The sequence below is a fragment of the Bos taurus genome, chromosome 5 (genome assembly GCF_002263795.3).
Source record: "Bos taurus isolate L1 Dominette 01449 registration number 42190680 breed Hereford chromosome 5, ARS-UCD2.0, whole genome shotgun sequence".
In the NCBI taxonomy this organism is placed as follows: Eukaryota; Metazoa; Chordata; class Mammalia; order Artiodactyla; family Bovidae; genus Bos; species Bos taurus.
In genome coordinates, this window is record NC_037332.1 from 19,567,981 (window position 1) to 19,589,113 (window position 21,133).

Genomic DNA, 21,133 nt, shown 5'->3' on the forward strand with positions numbered 1-21,133 from the left:
TTAACTTTAAAAATCAAGGTATTCTATTAAGCCATATGACCCTGACATTTTTGTATAGGAAAAGCAACAGAAAATCTGCAATTTCATATGGTTCAACCTAATATGATCGATTGTGCAGAGTATCCATATCAAGCACACTAAAAAGGTTAAAATGGATCCCAGGACTCAAGATCAGACATCATGTAAATTGAATGAGTTAATTTAATGGGTGGGAGGGGGAAAGAGCAAGAGTCAGAAATGGGTTGGTCAACCGTAAAAGAAGGAAAGAACAGCTGTCAGAACAGCAAAAGAAAACTTGGTCTTTATCATTTAAGCAGGGTTTAGGGGAGTATTCTCTGGAGGAGGGCATGGCAACCCACTCCAGTACTCTTACCTTGAGAATCCCTCGGACAGAGAAGCCTGAAGGACTATGGTCCACGGGGTCGCAAAGAGTTGGGCACAACTGAAGCGACTTAGCACGCACGTAGGGGAGTATACTAAGCCATGATGAGGTTCCAATAATAGCTGTATCCTAGTTGGGAGATGGTGAGACAGGGAAGCCTGGCGTGCTGCAGTCCATGAGGTCACAAAGAGTCGGACACAACTTAGTGACTGACCACCACCACGTGGGAAGAACTATAACACTGATGGTATGCATGTGGCAGGAACTATGCTAAGCAATGACCGTATATCCGACCTAATCCTTTCAACACCCTATGAACAAGGTACTATTATTATTACCCCATCTGCCAGATGAGGTCTTTGAGAGCGTAAGAGAAGCCTGACTCCATTACACATTCCAAAGATTGTACCACTTGCTCTGCCTACATACTCACTAAGCAACCTTCTAATTATAATGTGGATTCCCATGTGGCATCATCTATGGGAAAGAGAATGTGCTAGCCAGAACTCGAGAATCTGTTTCCCAAGGCAGTTATTTTTTTTTCCCCACTGTAAATTAATAAACTGACATTTTAATATTTTATATGAATCTGATGAGGCTTTGATAACATGAGCCTGATCCCCAAAACTAGATTATTAAGAGTACAGATCAACTGGGTTTCAGAACCTGCAAGTTTCAGCCTCTTTATCATGGTAAACCTACTAAGGGATATAATAAATCCTATCCCGTGAGGGCCCCAGGGGGGACAGCCAGTCCTCATTCTCCCAAAAGACGAGATACATCAACATCATCATTAGCATTTCCTTCCCTTTTGACATCTCTAGGGGACAAAGAGGTAACAGAAGCGACCGGATTCTAATCCTGACTGTGCTGTGCTAACATAACCGGAGCCAATCACTCTCCTTCCTCATTCCCAGTTCTTCATGGATAAAACGGAGGAGCTGGGCTCAATGATCTGATAACCCCTTCTTATCTACACCACTGGCTGTCTATCCTGTTCAACACACCTCCCTCACCCTCCACAAGCACTTTCCAGTTTTACATTTCTTGCTCTTAGCATTGCTTCTGTTTCTCTGACTGGCTCCCCCATCCACTTTCTGTCTCTCCACCCATCCCAGGAAAGTCTGGGGTCCTCTACTCCGACCTCAGCAACACTCAGTTATGACTCTAGATCTGTTCTCGTATAAACACTACTATGCTCCCCATTATACTGAGCCTAGCATGGTATCTGTATATACTTGTGGTATTGAAAAGCTGTGCCTTTATCTGAAAGACCCACATGCAATTCAATAGTCTTAGGTTCAGGATTTCAACTGGATATTAGTATTTCCTTTTCCAAGTTTTGTCTCTTGCTTTCACTTCATTTATCTACAAGACTCTATTTCAGACATCGTTTCTCACTCATCTCCAAAATCCTTACAGTAATTTAAGGTTTAGTCCTAACCTCAAGCTCAAACCTCACAATCCATTCCTATTACCAATCCCCAAATTCCTCTAGACCAGACTTCCGAACTGGTGTCCCAGAGAAGGCTAATTCACAATATGTTAATAGCTATGATGTGAAAAGGTCAGCAGAGCAAACAGGCTTCTTTAGTCAGACTTCGAATAACCTTGCGATTTTGTGAATCTACAAGAGAGGAATATGTATGTAGCATTTCCTGAACTTATTTTTAACTACTATTCCCCCCTCCCTCTCCACGGAGCACCTATTAATATCTCCTGGAACCAGTGTTTCACAGAATATTTTAGGAAATGGTGTTCTATTCTTTCCTAGTTCAGTCAGAGTATCCACCACTTAGGTTCAGAAGTGCCTCTGCTCTCTCACTCTCTCCCCAATATCCAGCCAGTAGCTAAATTCCTTCTCAACCTCATCATTTCCATCTTTTCTATTCCCTCCTAAATTCTGAATTCCAGACCCTGTCATAAAAGTGATAGATCATGTCTACAAAATAAATATTAGATATGTTGCTCTCAACCCCTCAAGGCTGTCATGAGGATTAAAAAGAGAATGAAAGTGACATCTTGAATAATGTGTCATAAGCACCCACCATTTCTCCCTGAGACTTAGGCAGAATTTGTGCTTTATGATGACAAATTTTAACTCGAAGCTCAAGGATACCATCTCCCTAAAAAAGGCAGCACTGGCCTTATACCTACCAGCCAGGGCTAGAAAGTTTTAAATGGGTAAATGAGAAATGTGGATAGTACGAATACGGCATGGATAACAACAGTGGCGGAGTGAATGTCACCTAACACGATCGTCACTCCCTTCAAATTACAATCAGGAGGTACAGATAGGGAACAGCTTACAGCTAGTTTCCTCATTTATTCAAGCATCTGAAGCTGGGCTTTTCTAACTCTCTAAACTGCGTGCCTCCTCTACTACTCTATCAGGTTTCAGAGGAGGCGAAGACCTTCACTCCCCTACACTGACCTGTAGTCCCTCAGTGACACCAGCGTGGAGAGAACAGGCAGGCAAACATGTCCCCTCATCCAAGGTGCATCTGAGTGCTAGGTGATGAGGCCACAGGAGAAACAAAACAGAACCATCTCCATCCACAGACCTCACGTTCTTCTGGAGAAGATACAGATATGAAACCACTACAACCGCTAGCCGTGTGTATTAAACTACATGCAGCTATTTAACGACAACTGGGACACGTATACATCAGCTGATTCTTTTTTAACCTTTAGTTATTCACAGTTCGGGAAGGAGAAAAAAGTGGGCATGAAGCTCTAACAGGGTTCAAAACAGTATGCCTGGTTAGAACCTTTTAAAACCTGCCAGAAAACAAAAAAGGAACCTGGGATAATCCAGGGAACACAGGGGTGGCTGAGGGGGAAGGCTTTGGCCACAAGGTAAAATGAAAAGCAGGTTCCCTGTGACGGCCAAAACAGTAAGAGAAACACCACCCAATCCTGAGTGTTTACTATACAGAGAGCACTGCTACAGTTTTACATGAAACTGAATGATGATGATGGTAACAACAATAATTAACATTTCCATAGTGTTGCATGGAGCACTACGGCCCTATGAGATTGGCAGTATTACTTTCCATTTCACAGTTGAGGAAACTGAAGTGAAACAGGTTAAATAATGTGTCCAAGGTCACAAAGCTGTTATGGAGAGCTGGGATGCCCACCCCAGCAGTGTGGTTCGCTCCTCCCTACTCTGCCCTGCTTTTGCATATGCATTCACAAATATACTGAGGCATGGTACAGACCTGCGAGGTTCATCTGTTCGGAAATTCAGCACATCGCTAAAATTCTCTGGGAATTTTAATTCTGAATGGTCATATGTTGAAGAGATTGGGAACTTTCATTATCATCAATATTTCCTGAAGCTCATTATGTGAAAAGAATTACACTACATTATGAAAAAACAAAGAAGCTAAAAAAAGGAAAACGTGTTATATCTATACAAACCAAGAAGAGAATTCTTCATTAAAAACAGACAGGAAAACCTCAACTTATTCTACTAGTTAAGCTTATGCTCAATGCTTTTTACAGTTAAGACATACATGTAACTGTATACAGGGAATCACATTACATAAACGTCAACAAATCTCTTTCAGAGCCCAAATACTCATCCATTATGAACCATGGCAAACTTGTATCTGAAAGCAGCATTATTATTCATCCTTTTACATATATTATTCTGAATTCTGAGAATATTTGTGTTCTTTCTTTATTAACAATGAGCCTAAAGGGTACATCTTTTACCTGCAGAGAGGAGTATGTGGTCTGGGACAAGGGAGGCACATGAATGTTTGCTAAATGAACAAATGGCACTATTTAATTATAATGGTAGAAAAGCCATGCAAATATAAAATGTGTACCCGTCCCAATACTACTTTTATGTAACTTAAAACTGAAGCAATGAAGTGTTTACTACATTCCAGAAAGGTGGCCCTTACAACTCAAGATCATAACCATGAAAATATTTTACCTGATTCAACCTGAGTGAGTGAAAGGCACTAAGTTGTGTCTGACTCTTTGCAAATGCATGGACTATACAGTCCATGAAATCTCTCCAGGCCAGAATACTGGAGTGGGCAGCCTTTCCCTTCTCCAGGGGATCTTCCCAACCCAGGGATCGAACCCAGGTCTCCCGCACTGTAGGCGGATTCTTTACTAGCTGAGCCACCAGGGAAGCCCCTGATTGAACCATTAGTTACCACTCTAATAAAACAGGTAAGAAAAGAGTCCTTCCCAGGCTGCCCCAGAATCCGTTTTGGTACCAGTGACTGATGTACTATTGCTTTTTTACCTTAAAGCCCTAACTACCTAGAACTTATTTTTATGTATAATTATTTCCCTTCACAATGATAAAAAGTTCTCAGAAAACAGTACTACTTCAGAAATATCTAACAGATCTATTTAGGCCAGAGAACCGTTTTTACAACCTCAGAGACTTGTCATCAACGTTTCCTCAGTGCAGAGAGAGTAAGTAGGAAAGAGGAGTCTGCTTTGCAAGCAGTTGAAAACCTGTTGTTTGTGTGTGACCAGCATGTAAAACACAAACTCCAAGCTGGAGGTGGGCACTGTGAGAGGAGAGACGTGCAGGCCTGGAGAGAACCTGCCAAGCTCCCCCTCCACCACAGGCTCTGCAAGGACAAATTCAAGGGAAGAACCCAAAGGTCTTCAATTTATCTTCAGCAGTTTCTCACCTTGGATGCACAGAACCACGTAAGGCGCTGCACAAGAGTTACAGACATGGTTTCCCCAGCTGATGGCTGGCAGAATTACTGACAGCAGATTCTGTTAAGACTTTGTGTGGCAGCGCCAGCTAGAACTGCATTTAAAAATTATAGTGTTCTCCTACAAAAGATCTGAAAAATAAGCATTTCCTATATTTCAGTTTTTAAGTGAAAGGAGTGTTTCTATTGCTGCTGTTTTTGTAGGTATTATTTAATTAAAAGGACAACAAAGTTTGTATGCAAAGATCAGGGACTACTCTACTATATGAAGACACCACTGATACTTGTCCAAGGGTATAAAACTTGCCAACAGATGCAGCTTTTATAGTTGTGGCCACTTCTCATAACACAAAATAAAATTTTGTGACTCCCACAGTCTTACAAGATAAGTACCCTTCTAAATTCACATTTTTAAAACAATTATAATTCCCAGATTCACAAAGCAGCCATTTTTATTATTACTACTATAATATTATTACTACTATTACTACAGAACACAAACAAAAGAAAAAAGTATCTTTTTTTTTTTTTTTTTACAGTTTCAAACCACCTTCTCTCCTTAGAAGAAAACTCTGTAGGAAACAGTATCCATTATGGATCAAAAATTTTTTCCTAAGTCTCTCTCAAAAACAAAAAATAACCACTATCGCTCCAAAAAACCAATCACAGTCCTAGTCCAAAAAGGACTTCACAATTCTGACTATTAACAATAGCAGTAGTGCCCGGAAAGCACCACCAGGACCAGCAGACAGACGCCTTCTTCACCACTGCCAAATGATACTGCACACACACCCTGCGGGGTATTAAACACCTTGAATTTCCCAGGGATCCAGGGCCCAGCTTCTGCGATACTCCTATGCAAAGCCCAGCTGTTTTGAGTGATTTATCCACAGGAGTTTAATTTCAATTGTGTGCTAGTAAGTGGGAGGCAGTGATTATACCCTCCCCAAATCTTTCTGGCACACTAATGAACATTTTAAGGAATAGTTTCCAACTGAGATTAATTTGTCCTTCAAATACTCTCCTCCTAACTCACTAATGGCACGATCTGATTCACCATCCTTTAAATGGAAGAACACAGGACCAAGTTTCTAACGAAAGGGATGCTTTCTTCATTTGAAGACTTAAAATGACACAGAGCAAGTACACCCTACTATCTTCAAAAGAAAAGTGAACTGGGACAAATACCACTTGTACTTCCTTGAAAATACATCACCAGGTTCCTTCACCACTTTCTGCTCTTGCTGATTTCTCCTGGTGTTAGACCACACCGGTGTTCATTTCTTCTTCCCGATAGTACCAGAAAATCAGGTGTGGCTATTCCTAAGCTTACCAGTAGTTAGTAGTGTATCACATCAATTAAATTATATGATCATTCTGTCCAATGCTTTTAATCAAAAGCCTAAAGGCAGACGTAAAAGATGTACGATCTTCAAATGCTACAACCAAGGGAGATCTCGGATACCAGATGGCAGGCTACATGTTCAATAAAAAGGACAGAAAAGGAAAAACATGAAATATTATAAATACTAAACCCTGCATTTAGATTTTCTAAGGAGGGAGGGAGCCTTAAGTACAGAATGGAGAAATCTTCAAAAAATATTAGGAGTTTTAGTTTGCTACACCCAAAGCCTGCCTGCATTAACATTACACTACAAAAGAAGGGTATAATGCAATACGGGAGACCAGGGTTCGATCCCTAGGTTGGGAAAATCCCCTGGAGAAGGGAATGGCTACCTACTCCAGTATTGTTGCCTAGGAAATCCCATGGACAGAGGAGCCTGGTGGGTTGCAGTCCACGGGGTCACCAAGAGTCAGATATGACTGAGTGACTTAATACACTGAATAATGCTCTTTGGAGGCTTTGCTGATGGCTCAGTTGATAAATAATCTGCCTGCAATGTGGGAGACCCAGGTTCAATCTCCGGGTCAGGGAGATTCCCAGAGAAGGAAACAGCAACGTGTTCCAGTATGCTTGCCTGGAGAATTCCATGGACAGAGAAGCCTGGCAGACTACAGTCCATGGGATTTCAAAGCGACGGACACGACTGAGTGACTAACACTTTCATATAAGCAGGGAGGGCAGCAGTGATCTTCAAAGTCTCCTGAGCATTTCCCTGAATAAGTCTTAGATACTGAGGACACTTGGCCAGTTAGTTTTAAAAAGCACTTGATGACACACCATGGGGAATGGGGTAGGGGTGGTGCTGAGTGTAAGACTTGACAGTACCAATTCCTGGGTCTGGAAGATTCCCTGGAGAAGGGATAGGCTACCCACTCCAGTATTCTTGGACTTCCCTGGTGGCTCAGCTGGTAAAGAATCCACCTGCAATGCGGGAGACCTGGGTTCGATCCCTGGGCTGGGAAAATTCCCTGGAGGAGGGAAAGGCTACCCACACTCCAGTATTCTGGCCTGGAGAATCCCACGGACGGAGGAGCCTGGCAGGCTACAGTCCATGGGGTCACAAAGAGTTGGACTTTCACTTTCAACAGTGACAAGGAAGAAGCCTCAAGAACGTGTGAGGGAAGAAGCACTCCTGTGGAGGAAACAGGAAGGTCCCAAAGGGACAGGAGGAAGCCCACCGCGGCCAGTGCACAGTGGGTGAGGAGGCAGAGGCTGGCTGGGAGTAACCGGGAGAGATGGAGCAGCCCAGATATGGAGGGCCTGGTGGGCCATGGCAAGGTGTTTGAACATTAACTACAAGGTGATACGATCTGATTTTACGATTATGCTGGCTCCCATGAAAAATGGACCACAGCATCAGGGTATCCAACTGCTTTTGTTCATTTTTCTTGTTTGGCAAGGAAATGAAAATCATAATACCACCAAAAAAGTGGAGGAGTCAAGGACAATGCATCAAGCAAATCACTAACCTACCAACTGTCCCTTCCTCCTACACAAAGAGTCCGTGTGACAGACTTTTACATACTAACTGCAGCAGTGAATAATGAAGATAAACAGGATGACTTGTCACCAAAAATAAAGGTGACTAACACAGTGCCTTTTTTTTTTAACTCCATGCTTCAAACCACAGTGATTTCACAATAGAAATCCATCTCCTCATGGATTACAGAAAGATTAAGCTATGTGACTCCTGAAGTTTAAAATGACCTTACTTTTATGGGGCCAATTTGACCTCCATTTCATGTTTTCTTGGGCTTCCCTGGTGGCTCAGTTGGTAAAGGATCACCTGCAATGCAGGAGACCTGGGTTCAAACCCTGGGTCAGGAAGATCCCCTGGATAAGGAAATGGCAACCCACTCCAGTATTCTTGCCTGGAGAATCCCATGAACAGAGGAGCCTGGCGGGCTGCAGTCCATGGGGTCACAAAGAGTTAGACATGACTGAGCGATTAACACTCTCATTTTTCTTTCATGTCTTCTTACAGTAGAGGAAAGAGAACCTGTCAGTAAATGGCTTTCAGAGATGGCTAAAGACTAATAATAACGAGCCTACTAATTAATTAAGCCTTGTTCTTTCTTACCTCTATATCTCCACAATACTGTTATTCATGTTATTTCACCTTCCAGAACGATCTCTCTGCTCCTCGCGTTAAAATTGTGCTGTAAAAGCCTGTTTAAAACTACTGCTGGAGAATCAGAAGTGGTAAGGGTGGTTGTCGACACAGTACTAATTTCTGCACTTTCTCCAATACATTTACAGACAACAGAATAACAGCTTTAAGACTAAGAACGTGCCCTCTGGTCCTGGGAAACAGAAAGCTATTTTGTGCCTGCCTTACTAACAGAAATCAAGAATTGCCTTAAGAAGCAACTGAATCTGTACGTGGTCAGAAAAGTTCATTGTCAGCTGTGCAAAAAGTCAAAGTAAATTTGGTATAAATCCTTAAAATTTAAACAAATAACTCTTGAGGGATAACTGTGACTCTGAGGCTCCTGATCCCATAGTAATGCACACTGTGCCGGTCGACGTGCTAGGCACCCATCCAAGCGTAGGATTCTGTGAAATGAGCTGGTTTATGGGAGTCATATGCAGTGCTTTCGTTCTTGAAGCAGTTAGCCAGCAACCCTACATTTCCCTTTTCCATTTCACGTTGTCCCTTCCGTGCTCTCTGGCTTGTCGCTCAGCCTGTCTCTTGGCTTACACACCCGAGGAGACCCAAAGCTGCTTAAAGCACTGAATATGGCACTGAAAACATTCACTGTTGCAGGCTCTCAGGAAACAGTAAACGTCAGTAAACGCTAGCTCTCAGGCCAAATTCATAAAGAGGCAACTGAAGATGTTCTGTGGCAGGTTATCGGGCAAATCTGCCTTTACCCTGTTTTTCCAAGGCCTAAAGGTAAGAATGACTTTTTAAATAGTTTGAAAAGGTTAAAAAAAAAACAAAAACACAGAATATGCAGCAGAGACTGCAGAGGCTCTTGAACGCCTAAAATATTAGTATCTGTCCCTTACAGAAAAAGCTTGCTAATCCTTGGTCTAAGGCAAGCAGTTCCCCAAACTAGCTCTGTATCTAATCTAGACAGCTTTCACTTCACCCTACGTACACCAACAGAATCCGAGTCTCCAGGACTAGGATCTGAGAATCTTCATTTTAAAAAGCTTACTGTAGTGTTGGAGAAGATTCTCGAAAGTCCCTTGGACTGCAAGAAGATCCAACCAGTCCATCCTAAAGGAAATCAATCCTGAATATTCATTGGAAGGACTGATGCTGAAGCTCCAATACTCTGGCCACCTGATGTGAAGAGCTGACTCACTGGAAAAGACCCTGATGCTGGGAAAGATTGAAGGCTGGAGGGGAAGGGGATGACAGAGGATGAGATGGTTGGATGGCATCACCGACTAGATGGACATGAGTTTGAGCAAGCTCTGGGAGACAGTGAAGGACAGGAAAGCCTGGCGTGCTGCAGTCAATGGGTTACAAAGAGTCAGACACAACTGAGCGACTGAACAACCAACACCACCTCTGGGACTTCTGCGTCAGGAGGATAATGGTAACAGCCTGAATCCCAATTTCTCTCTTCCCAAAATACGTAAAAACATGAAGAGCGCAAATAAGACCACACATGACCCCTCTAGTATTAACAAGGAGACAGAACACCACAAACTTCAGATTACCTCAAAATCCAAGAGAGCTCCCATTGCCCTGGCAAACCTATGGGAACATAACACAGGCACCTGAGACTCTGCAAAAAGAGAAGGGACCTAAGGACACAGATGAAGCACAGGCCAAATCACCCACTGAAGAAGGAGGTCCAACATCAAATGCTGACATAACACTGCGATTTTGTAGTTTGCATCACTGGTGACACATAAAGACAACAGTAACAAAAATGCAAGCCCAAACAAGCAGCACTTCTGAGGAAGCAGCAGATTGAAAGAGAAGAGAGGCTGCCCTTAGAGAGAAAACAGTGAAGAAAGGAAATGTAAGGAACCAGAAGAAACCAAAGAGGAAAAAAAACAAATTCCTGCCGAATTCTCTGCACTGCTGCCATGATTCATTAAAAAAAAGTCCTTTACTATTTTGATGGAAGGCACTTATAAACCAAGAATCTTGTCCAAAAAAAGGTCTATGAATAGATAGGGGAATTCACATCAATTCCATCAAAAGCTGCTAAAAGCAGCAGAAAATGCAAATAACATTCTAGCCAATGAACACGCTCCCCACAAAACATAACAACATACAACAAAACCCACAAAACATTAGAAAATTATAAGGTGATATTTCAAATTGAATTAAAGACCCTCAAGCAAGTACCTGAAGACACTGAAAACAAAACCAAAAATCACCTAGAATAAAACATTCAAAAACTAAAAACAGAAATGAACAAAATTCTAGGAAGAAACGCAACTGGAATTGATCAATCTCAAAGAAGAAAAGATAAAACCATTTCTGAAATTAAGAATAAATTATAAAGTGCTCTGGAGAGAATGGATTTGAGTGAAAATCTAATAAGAGACGTTTGAAGAAAAGGCAGGAAAATAAGAGAATGAAAATAAGAAAGGAATAAAAAGGGTCAGAAAAGAATGTATGAAATATAAGACATGCAAGCGATCCAACACTGTATAACTGGAGTCCTTTAAGAAAAGAAAAAGGGAACAGAATATTTAAAACTATTGTTCAAGAAATCTTTCCAGAAATGGGTCCACTGTATACCTGAGAAAGGTGATCTAGAACAATCTACTTCAAGATATTTCTTAGTAAAATGACAAAAACAAGCACCACCAACAAAAACCCCAAACACTAAGAAACAGTAGTGGAGCAGACAAGCATTTTTGAGACAATAAGACTGTGAGAGCCAAGCCTCCCTTCAAATATTAAGTCTACCAAACAGAACAGTCGTGGATTCACAACAACTCAGAAATATTAATATGCACATGCCCTTCCTGAAGAATTTACTAGATGATGAACTTCATCAAATCAAAAGATCCTTGGGGAATTTTCAGTGCAAAGTTCAAGGGTGAGCATTTTAACATGCTTAACAACAGACCTAAGACAAAGATGAGAACGTGGTTAAAAGAAGAGAATGAACACGTTATACAGGCTGACAAAGTAGAAAGAATGCACAAATATACTAAAATAAAGCGACAACAGGAAAAAACTATGCATAGGAAATTTCAAAAAATAGATTATAGGCCTCTATAAAAATAAATCTTAAAACCTAGATGAAATGGGTAATTTCTTAAGAAAATACAGCTTATCAAAAGAAAAACCTCCAAAGAAAAACCTCTACAGAAGAGCACCAGGTTCAAAGGTTTCCGAGTAATTCTACCAACACTTTGGAGGCCAGAGTCCCAGTGCTAATTTTCCTTAAACACTGAAGGTATTTTTTAGGTTGATGGGGAAAAAACCAAATATCCTATAAAAAAGTCAGACAATACACTAAAATATAAAAACAGACCTTAAAAACAGGGAAAGATGCTCAATGTCATTCATAAGAGAAATGTAAATTAAATCTACAGTGAAACACCATCTCTCACCATGTGTGCTAATAAAACTTCAAAAGCTGGAAGCTGTATTGTTTAGTAAGGCTTTGAGGAAACAAAACTACGATCCAGCAATGTACGCAAGGCATCAGGCAGCAGCTGTAAAACAGTTGCAAGTTTTTGGACACCACTCCCATGGAGAGATGAAGTTCGAGTCCCTACCCTTGAATCTGGACAGCCCACTCAACAGAGTACCGGAGCAGCAGCATAGGAGACGTGAGGCTTGGCCACAAGCGGCCGCCGTGTTGTTTCTGCCTGGTTGTCTTGGAATGCCCAGTCTCCTCATGTGTATCCCTTCTCAGAATCCAGGCTGCCAACTCTGTGAAGAAGCCCAGGGTCACTTTGAGAGCATGGGTACATATTCTGGTTGACCATCTGAACTGAACCCAGTTTCAGTCCAGGCACCAGATATGGGTAAAGAAGTATGGTCCCTAACAGTTCTAGTCCCTTCCCACCATCTGAGACTCCTGGTGGAAGCTCCAGACACTGTGGAGCAGAGATGAGCCACTACAAAGTCTCCTACCCATATTTCTGACCTAGAATCTAGAAGCTTAATAAAGGAATGTTACACAATTAAGTTTGAGGTAGTATATTAAGCAGAGAGATAACCAGAGCATGGCATGTCCTTAACTAGACAATAGCTAATAAAATTACTATTAACTGATGCTTCACATCAGTACAGAAATTTTATTTTGAAGTATATCTTAACAATATAAAAATACATATGCACACTCATTACAGCATTATTTATAACTTCAAAATGCTAGAAACTACCTAAAATGTCCAAACCCAGGACAGTGATTGCAGAAAATACATGGCAAAATACTAGGAAGCTATAAAAAACAAAAAACCAAAGAAGCCTTCTACAAGCCTATATGAAGGGATGTGCAGAGAATGTAGAGTAGGGGAAAAAAGCAGACTATGTACACCACTTTTTGGGTAAGGAAAGAGAAATAACAAATGATACATAAGTCTGTTTATTTTTCAGAGAAGAAACAGAAAGAATAAAGCAGAAAACAAAAAATCTGGTTACTTGCAAAAAGAGCAGGGACAGAAGGGAAAAGGAAAAGAACCAACTATTCTGAGTACGCTTTCCTGATAGCTCAGTCGGTAAAGAATCCACCTGCAGTGCAGGAGACCCCAGTTTGATTCCTGGGTCTGGAAGATCCCCTGAAGAAGGGATAGCTATCCCTCCAGTACTCCGGGGCTTCCCTTGTGGCTCAGCTGGTAAAGAATCTGCCTGCAATGCTAGAGACCTTGGGTTGGGAAGATCCCCTGGAGAAGGGAAAGGCTACCCATTCCAGTATTCTGGCCTGGAGAATTCCATGGACTGTATTAGTCCATGGGGTCGTAAAGAGTCGGACAGAATTGAGCGACTTTCATCTTAAGTACACATTTTTCATGTGGAGTTTTGGAAGCACATTAGTGTTCTACATACTCAAAATATAAAATTGAAATGAAAATGGTTGGGGGAGTTGAAAGAGGATACAACATAAATAAATGAGCCCAACTGTATTTCAAATGAATAAAACAACTCTTAAAGTGTGTTTGAGGACACAATGCAAGTTAACTTTCAGACACAGTATTATTTTTACTTCATAGCTCTTGTCTAAAAGAAAGGGGACTATAAACAAGTCTTAAATTTCTTAGTACCTCTGTCCGGCATAGTGGCATGGATGCAGATGTTCCCAAAAGAAGTGTTCATGTGAGGAGCTATATTTCTCACTGTAGAAGTAGAGAGAGAAAAAGATGGAACAGGGGAAGGCAAAGAAGAGCCCTGCGGGCTGGACTGGTATGGAAGCTATCAGTATGAATTCACTATTCCATATATATATACATATATGTATGTATACGTATATACGTATGTATATACGTATACATATACATGTATATGTACATATATGTATACATACATATATATGTGAAATAGTAAATTCATATACGTATATGTACATATACGTGCATACATGTATATGTATATGAAACATACATACCCACATATACATGTCTTAAAATATAAGAACTTCTAAGAACGAGGAAAAAAATGATTTAGGGCTATTTCAATACCCAGCCAAAATCAGCCGCACCAAGAGTCATGTTTTAAAAGAAAAGCTAGGTTATTTTGGAGTATCTAATACGGAGCTTTATAGTCACACTGTAAAACTTACTGTTCTCTCGGTCCATCTGAGACTGGCTGAGAGAAGGGAACCTGGCCTCTCTCCCTCTTCCCTGCTCCTCAGTTAATGAAACGGGGACTCCCAGACCTCAGGCTAGGACAGCACTAGTGACTTAGCTTCATTTTTGGATCTTCTTCACACACTGTTACAGTTCTGTTTCTATGAAAAAATTTTGTTTCAAGTTCTAAACCAACAAAACTGAACTTCTGAAGTACAACCCAATTTTAGTCACTGCCTATATTTCAACCCCAAAGTCTGTTTAGCAAATATTAAATGCAAAAGCATCAGAGACCACTCTATCTAATTTGTATTTTTCACTTTATCACCTACCTCTGCCCTCTTTTCTTGGGGTAAAGTCTGTATTTTCATAGATACAATTTAATAGGATGGTCAGGGAATCCCTGACCCAAGACGGGGGCATTTCAGGAAAGATTGCAAGGATGTGATAAGATAAATATTCTAGGAATTAAACTCCTTAATAACCAAGTCTAGAGTCCACTCTCCTCCCAGAACAGATAACACAAATAAGTGCTTGCTTCAACACCCAATCAAATTTATCTTTAACTTACTGAGAGCAAACCTGATGACCAGTGAGCAGTATTTCTTCCACATTCCCACCAAGCCTTCTACTTTACACTGCAGTCCATTTGTCACGCTCACCCCAAGAACTCTCAAGGGTATTCTTCTTCAACTTCTCTCAATTCAAATGAGAGATCTAACAGCCTCAGAGATCTCAAAGGTCTGCAGACCAGTAGCATCAGCATACCCTGGAGCTCATTGTAAATGCAAATTCTCAGACCCACTCTAGACCCATTAAGTCAATGGGTAGGACCCAAGAATGAGTTCTGATGTGCATGTGGGTGATTTTGATGCATGCTACAGTTTGAGAACCGTTTTCTAACTGACTAAAATCACACTTCAAAGAGTGAACTTCTTTGTTTTTCCTGTTACCACTGGACTGGATCTCCTCAAAATTCTTATGTGTAAGCCCTAACCCAAAAGGGGACTATCTTTGGAGACAGGGCTTTTTAAAGAGGTAATTAGTGTTAAATGTGGTCATAAAGTAAGTGAAAGTCGATTAGTCATGTCCCACTTTTGGCGACCCCACGGACTGTAGCCCACCAGGGTCCTCTGTCCATGGAATTCTCCAGGCAAGAACACTGGAGTGCATCAGTTCAGTTCAATGGCTCAGTTGTGTCTGACTCTTTGCGACCCCGTGGACTGCAGCACGCCAGGCCTCCCTGTCCATCACCAACTCCCAGTTTACGCAAACTCACGTCCATTGAGTCGGTGATGCCATACAACCTTCTCATCCTCTGTCGTCCCCTTCTCCTCCTGCCCTCAATCTCCCAGCATCAGGGTCTTTTCAAATGAGTCACTTCTTCATATCAGGTGGCCAAAGTATTGGGAGTTTCAGCCTCAGCATCAGTCCTTCCAATGAATATTCAGGACTGATTTCCTTTAGGATGGACTGGTTGGATCTCCTTGCAGTCCAAGGGACTCTCAAGAGTCTTCTCCAATACCACAGTTCAAAAGCATCAATTCTTCAGCGCTCAGCTTTCTTTGTAGTCCAACTCTCATATCCATACATGACTACTGGGAAAATCATAGCTTTGACTAGATGGACCTTTGTCGGCAAAGTAATGTCTCTGCTTTTTAATATGCTATCTAGGTTGGGCATAACCTTTCTTCCAAGGAGCAAGTGTCTTTTAATTTCATGGCTGCAGTTACCATCTGCAGTGACTTTGGAGCCCCCAAAAATAAAGTTTGCCACTGTCTCCACTGTTTCTCCATCTATCTGCCGTGAAGTGATGGGACCAGATGCCATGATCTTAATCTTCTGAAAGTTGAGTTTTAAACCAACTTTTTCACTCTCCTCTTTCACTTTCATCAAGAGGCTCTTTAGTTCTTCGCTTTCTGCCATTAAGGGTGGTGTCATCTGTGTATCTGAGATGAGTGATATTTCTCCCGGCATAGCCATTTCTTTCTCCACAGGATCCTTCCAATCCAGGGATCAAACCCTGGTCTCCTGCATTGCAGGTGGATTCTTTACTGTCTGAGGCACGAGGGAAGCCCTGCCGTCAAAAAGGTGAAGCCCAATCCAACAGACTGGCTGTTCTTATTCGAAGAGAAATCAGAGAGGTACACAGAGAGAAAAGGCCAGATGAGGGCACAGCAAGACAGCCACTTACAAGCCTCGAAGAGAGGCCTCAGGAGGAAATGCAACTTGCCGACACATCCACCTGTGAGACTTCCAGTATCTGCAACTGTGAGAAACATTAATGTCTGTTGTTTAATCCACGCAGTCTGTGGTTATTTTGTCATGGTAGTTCAAGCAGACTCTTACATTCCGTTTTACCTCACGCAATACATAAGCTGATGCTCTTTTTCTTTAGATATGAACTGAGAACACTGGCCATTGTTAAAAGAAAGCTGTCTGGAGTTTCCTTAGGCATCTGTAAAACTCATTCTTCCAGTCACTCTTTCACCCTTTTTAGATGATAAAGGAAGGGTTGCCTTATACCCCACTTCCCTGGAAGATAAGAAGCATAGGCAGTTTAATCTGCTGGAAGTCTATTTCCAAATACAAAATGGTGCTGCTCCACATATCCGTGATCCATACTAATTTGACTTGGGTCTACTCTTTACTTGTCTAAGCAAAGACTAGATCCCTTTCTCGAATTCTCACCCCCTATCTTCCCCTCACTCCAAGAACACCAGATAATGAATATGCTTTTGAGCACACCCACTGTTATTTCAGCTTGCAGTTAAGGATTTTAAAAATCACAACTGTATCTCCCATTTTATCCAGTTTACCTTGAATAAAATGTGATGTGGAGCACACCACAAAACGTTCCATAAACCCTAAGAGGAAATTTTAGAAAAATAATGCTACATCGAGTGCACGCTTCATTAAGAAATATACACATGCATTTCTTATACATGTTACACAAATGAACATCGGCCAACCAACCAGATTCATCAACAGCCTAACCAACCTAAGAGCGCTCTCCAGGCACAGGCACTTCCATCATGTATACTTCAGGGCACAAATACTCCTGCTTAGTCTCAGCATGAAACTACATGACTGGGAACAGTTTCCTATTTTAAGTGGTGTGTGTGTGCACGCACAGACACTAAGAGAAAACTGGGTTCAGTTCAGTCGCTCGGTCGTGTCAGACCCCGCGACCCGATGGACTGCAGCACGCCAGGCTTCCCTGTTCATCACCAACTCCCGGAGCTTGCTTGAAAACTGGGTATTAAGCCAGATATAAATATGATCCTGTCCCTACCACCCATAAATGATTAGCCACGGCCAACTTACCAGACAGTAAGGTCAAGAAAGTGCCCAATCTAGCCCTCTAGTCCCTTCCCCACTTAAATAATACTGACAGTATTGCGTGTGCTCAGTTGAGTCCAACTCTTTGCAACCCCACACACAGTTGTCCGCCAGGCTCCTCTGTCCGTGGGATTCTCCAGATAAGATTACTGGAGTGGCTTGCCATTTCCTATTCCAAGGGGTCTTCCTGACCCAGGAATCAAACCTGAGTCTCCTTTATTGGCAGGCAGATTCTTTACCACTGAGCCACCAGGGAAGCCCTGAACTCATCCTCTGCTGTCCCCTTCTCCTCCTGCCCTCAATCTTTCCCAGCACCAGTGTCTTTTCCAATGAGTTGGCTCTTCGCATCAGGTGACCAGAGTATTGGAGCTTCAGCATCAGTCCTTCCAATGAATACTCTGAGCTGATTTCCTTTAGGATTGACTGGTTTGATTTCTTTGCAATCCAAAGCATTCTCAAGAGTCTTCTCTTGCCTACAATTCAACAAGTTTTATTTTTTTAGATTCCATACATAAGTGAGACCATACAGTATCTGTCTTCCTCGTCTGACTTATTCAGCATAATGACCTTGAGGTTTATCCATGTTATCATAAAAGGTAAGAGATCCTTTTCTATAGCTGAATAACATTCTATTGTGTATAAATGCATGCCATATTTTATATAAATCAATATGGCTTCTTAATCCTCATTTATTCTCTAATTTGCAATTATAAATACTTATATTCATCTATTATACCCAATATATCATAAACCAATTAGGGAGACACTTCTTTTGAATCCAAACCTTCATCTTTTATCCTACACCATGCACACCATACACACAACATTACATACACGGAAGTTTAGCAAGTGTTTTCTGTATACTGAAATATGGTTGAATAGTACAGACACAAAAATTGTAATTGTCAGTACTGACTGTGTATTGATCCCATGACAAACCTGGAACTCACTTTTTGAATTAAATTTACATTGACTGCTTGACTCTGTGGCTTAAAAATAAAATGTATAGAAATTCCAATTATGAACTTTCTGGAGAGTTGGATTCTTTGCAGTAAGCATTTGTGTGAACTGTGACAGTTGCTCAGTCGTGTCCGACTCTTTGCGACCCCCAAGGACTGTATAGTCCATGGAATTCTCTAGGCCAGAATACTGGAGTGGGTATCCTTTCCCTTCCCCAGGGGATCTTCCGAACCCAGGGATAGAACCCAGATCTCCCGCATTGCAGGCAGATTCCTTACCAGCTGAGCTGCAAGGGAAGTCCATAAGCATTTACTAAGCATCTAATAAATCTAGATTCTGTCCTAGATGCTTATTATGACTGGGTAGCATGACTATAAAAAAATAGCTGATATAGCAAAATATATAGCCTAAAAATATCTATTTTTACATTAAGAATTATTAATACCTTAGTTCATCCTAGTAAGGCTGTCACTGCTAAAAACATTTCAAGCACTATTTTCAAATTTCTTTTACAGTCTGGGGCACTTTTAAAAGAAAATACTCTCAGTAACAGGCAATCTTCATTATTTTTGAAGGATATATCATTAGAAATAATTTTATGGATAAGTTTCATTAACAAGTGAATTACACACTGTAAGTTATAGGGACACGGTTTAAAAAAATTATATCACAGAAACTTGTTTATCAGAGCTAAATGTCTATGAAAGGCAGAGTTTCATAACACAGAATCACTTCAATCAATTCAGAATGTCAACATCCTAAACCCAAATGAATTTTCAACCTTGTGGAATGAATTCAACAGAATTATGGTTATTAAAATTAACAAACATCTGTTTTATCATTTACTATTTATCATATTAATTTTGACATGAATGCTTTCTTGAATCTCCAGTGTTATGTTTTTCTATTATAGATCTTATTGTCAGACATACACATTTCATTAACAACTACTTCCTAATATCTCTGGTAACATAAATTCTCCTCTTAAGACCAAGATACTATCAAATCTTTGTTGTCACTTTAAACTTTTTAAAAAAGTTTAAAAAAAACTTCCTACAACCTAAGCAGAACTAGATTTAAATTTAGCTTTTCACAGATGATATTTAGAGTTAATCAGAATACTGCAAATCTCTAGCCTCCTGTACATTTTTTGTCAAACCTTAGGGAAACAGGTAAGCATGCCAAAAATCATCCAAAAACATTTTAATTCAAAGAAAAGAAAAAGGAAAAAAATCCAACCCTTGGTATTACTTTAAACTTCTGGTGACATGTCAGAGGCTCAAGAGTGTAGAGCAGAAAGAGGAGCAGAGTAGGGAATTAGAGGGCTGGGTCCACAGATCTTCTCTGCCACCGAGCATCTGGACAGGTGAACTGACTGACTCGTTTCTCTAGCTCCAGAGAAAGGAACCATCATTCCGTCTTCGTATCTGGAGGGCTGCCATGCAGAATAAATGATACTGTTGCAACAAGCTTCTGACATGATCAATCCTCTTCTATCAAAGAAAATCAGATTCTTTATCCTCATGACCTCGAGTATTAAAGCCAGTAAGCCAAATCTGTTTTCTTTAACTAAAGCAATGGTCTGAAGTCTGTGACTGTTTCCAGTATAATATTCAAATTCTTCATGATAAAAGCACTTATTTAAATGTAGCAGAATCAGGTTGTGAGATTATTTGCCATAAACTGAAGTTTATCCTTATAAAGAAAAGTTTATTTCAAATATTTTTACACAAAAATCTTTCAACAACATACCACAAAATTATCTTGGACAATCTGAAAAATTCAAACATAATTAAACCAGCAAGTAATCAGTGAAGATTATTACTTTGGGGAAAAAAAACCCTACAATGTGCTAGATATTATTCTAGGTCCTGGAGACAAAGACAACCAGCAAGTTAAACCTAGCCCTTGAAGAACTCTGCTTATCTAGGAGTATGAACTTGACAGATAAACAGAAGATAATAAAAGATATTTTAGAAATGCCATATTTCTCTGGCTTAAATATATTTCAGGAAGCATTCTCTCCACTTCCCAGCATTTTAAGCCCATAAAATAGGAAATTCCACCCTTGCCGAGCTGATGAGAATTTGAATCCCAATTTTTACTTAAAATGTCTTTTAGAAGTTTATAATTAAGAAGCAACAACGAAACCCAAAGCTAGTTTATACAGATTCTCTGTTTTTAGGCAAAGTAATTAAAGGAAACAAAATTTGCCACCTCTCAGAAAAAACACAAAATTATCAAACTAAGAGAGGGCAGCAGTTCCTTTTTATGCATTAGCACTCAGAGTTACATTAAAGACAAAATTAAAACACAAATTATCGAGATGTCCATTTTCAACTTGGGGGGTAATATTTCTGCCTTCTTCTGGACAACATTTCCAATTTCTCTAAATCTGCTCTCATTTGTAGTGTGGTGGAAAACCAGTGAGCAAAATGCTACAGAAATGTATTTAAAATACGAGTAAAAACACCAAGTAAATACCTAAGTAGAATGAGGCACTGAGAGATTTGATGCCTGGATTCCTGGCTTCTAAGAGAACCTATCTGTCAATTTCCTGGTTTTCTACATGTTTTACATGGTTCAGGAAGTTAGATAAACAACAGCCTTCAGGCTAGCAGAGAA

The 21,133-nt window shown here is 40.6% G+C and overlaps 1 protein-coding gene across 6 annotated transcripts in view; it reads right to left on the minus strand.

Moving 5' to 3' along the window:
• The window catches only part of ATP2B1 (ATPase plasma membrane Ca2+ transporting 1), a 133,278-nt gene that overhangs the window by 93,828 nt on the left and 18,317 nt on the right, over positions 1 to 21,133 (minus strand). The window contains exon 2 of one of the 6 annotated variants that reach the window (XM_059886123.1): positions 1 to 19,943. This exon is cut by the window's left edge and continues 19,864 nt beyond it. The gene's annotated coding sequence lies outside the window, so the exon portion shown is untranslated. 6 annotated transcript variants of the gene reach the window in all.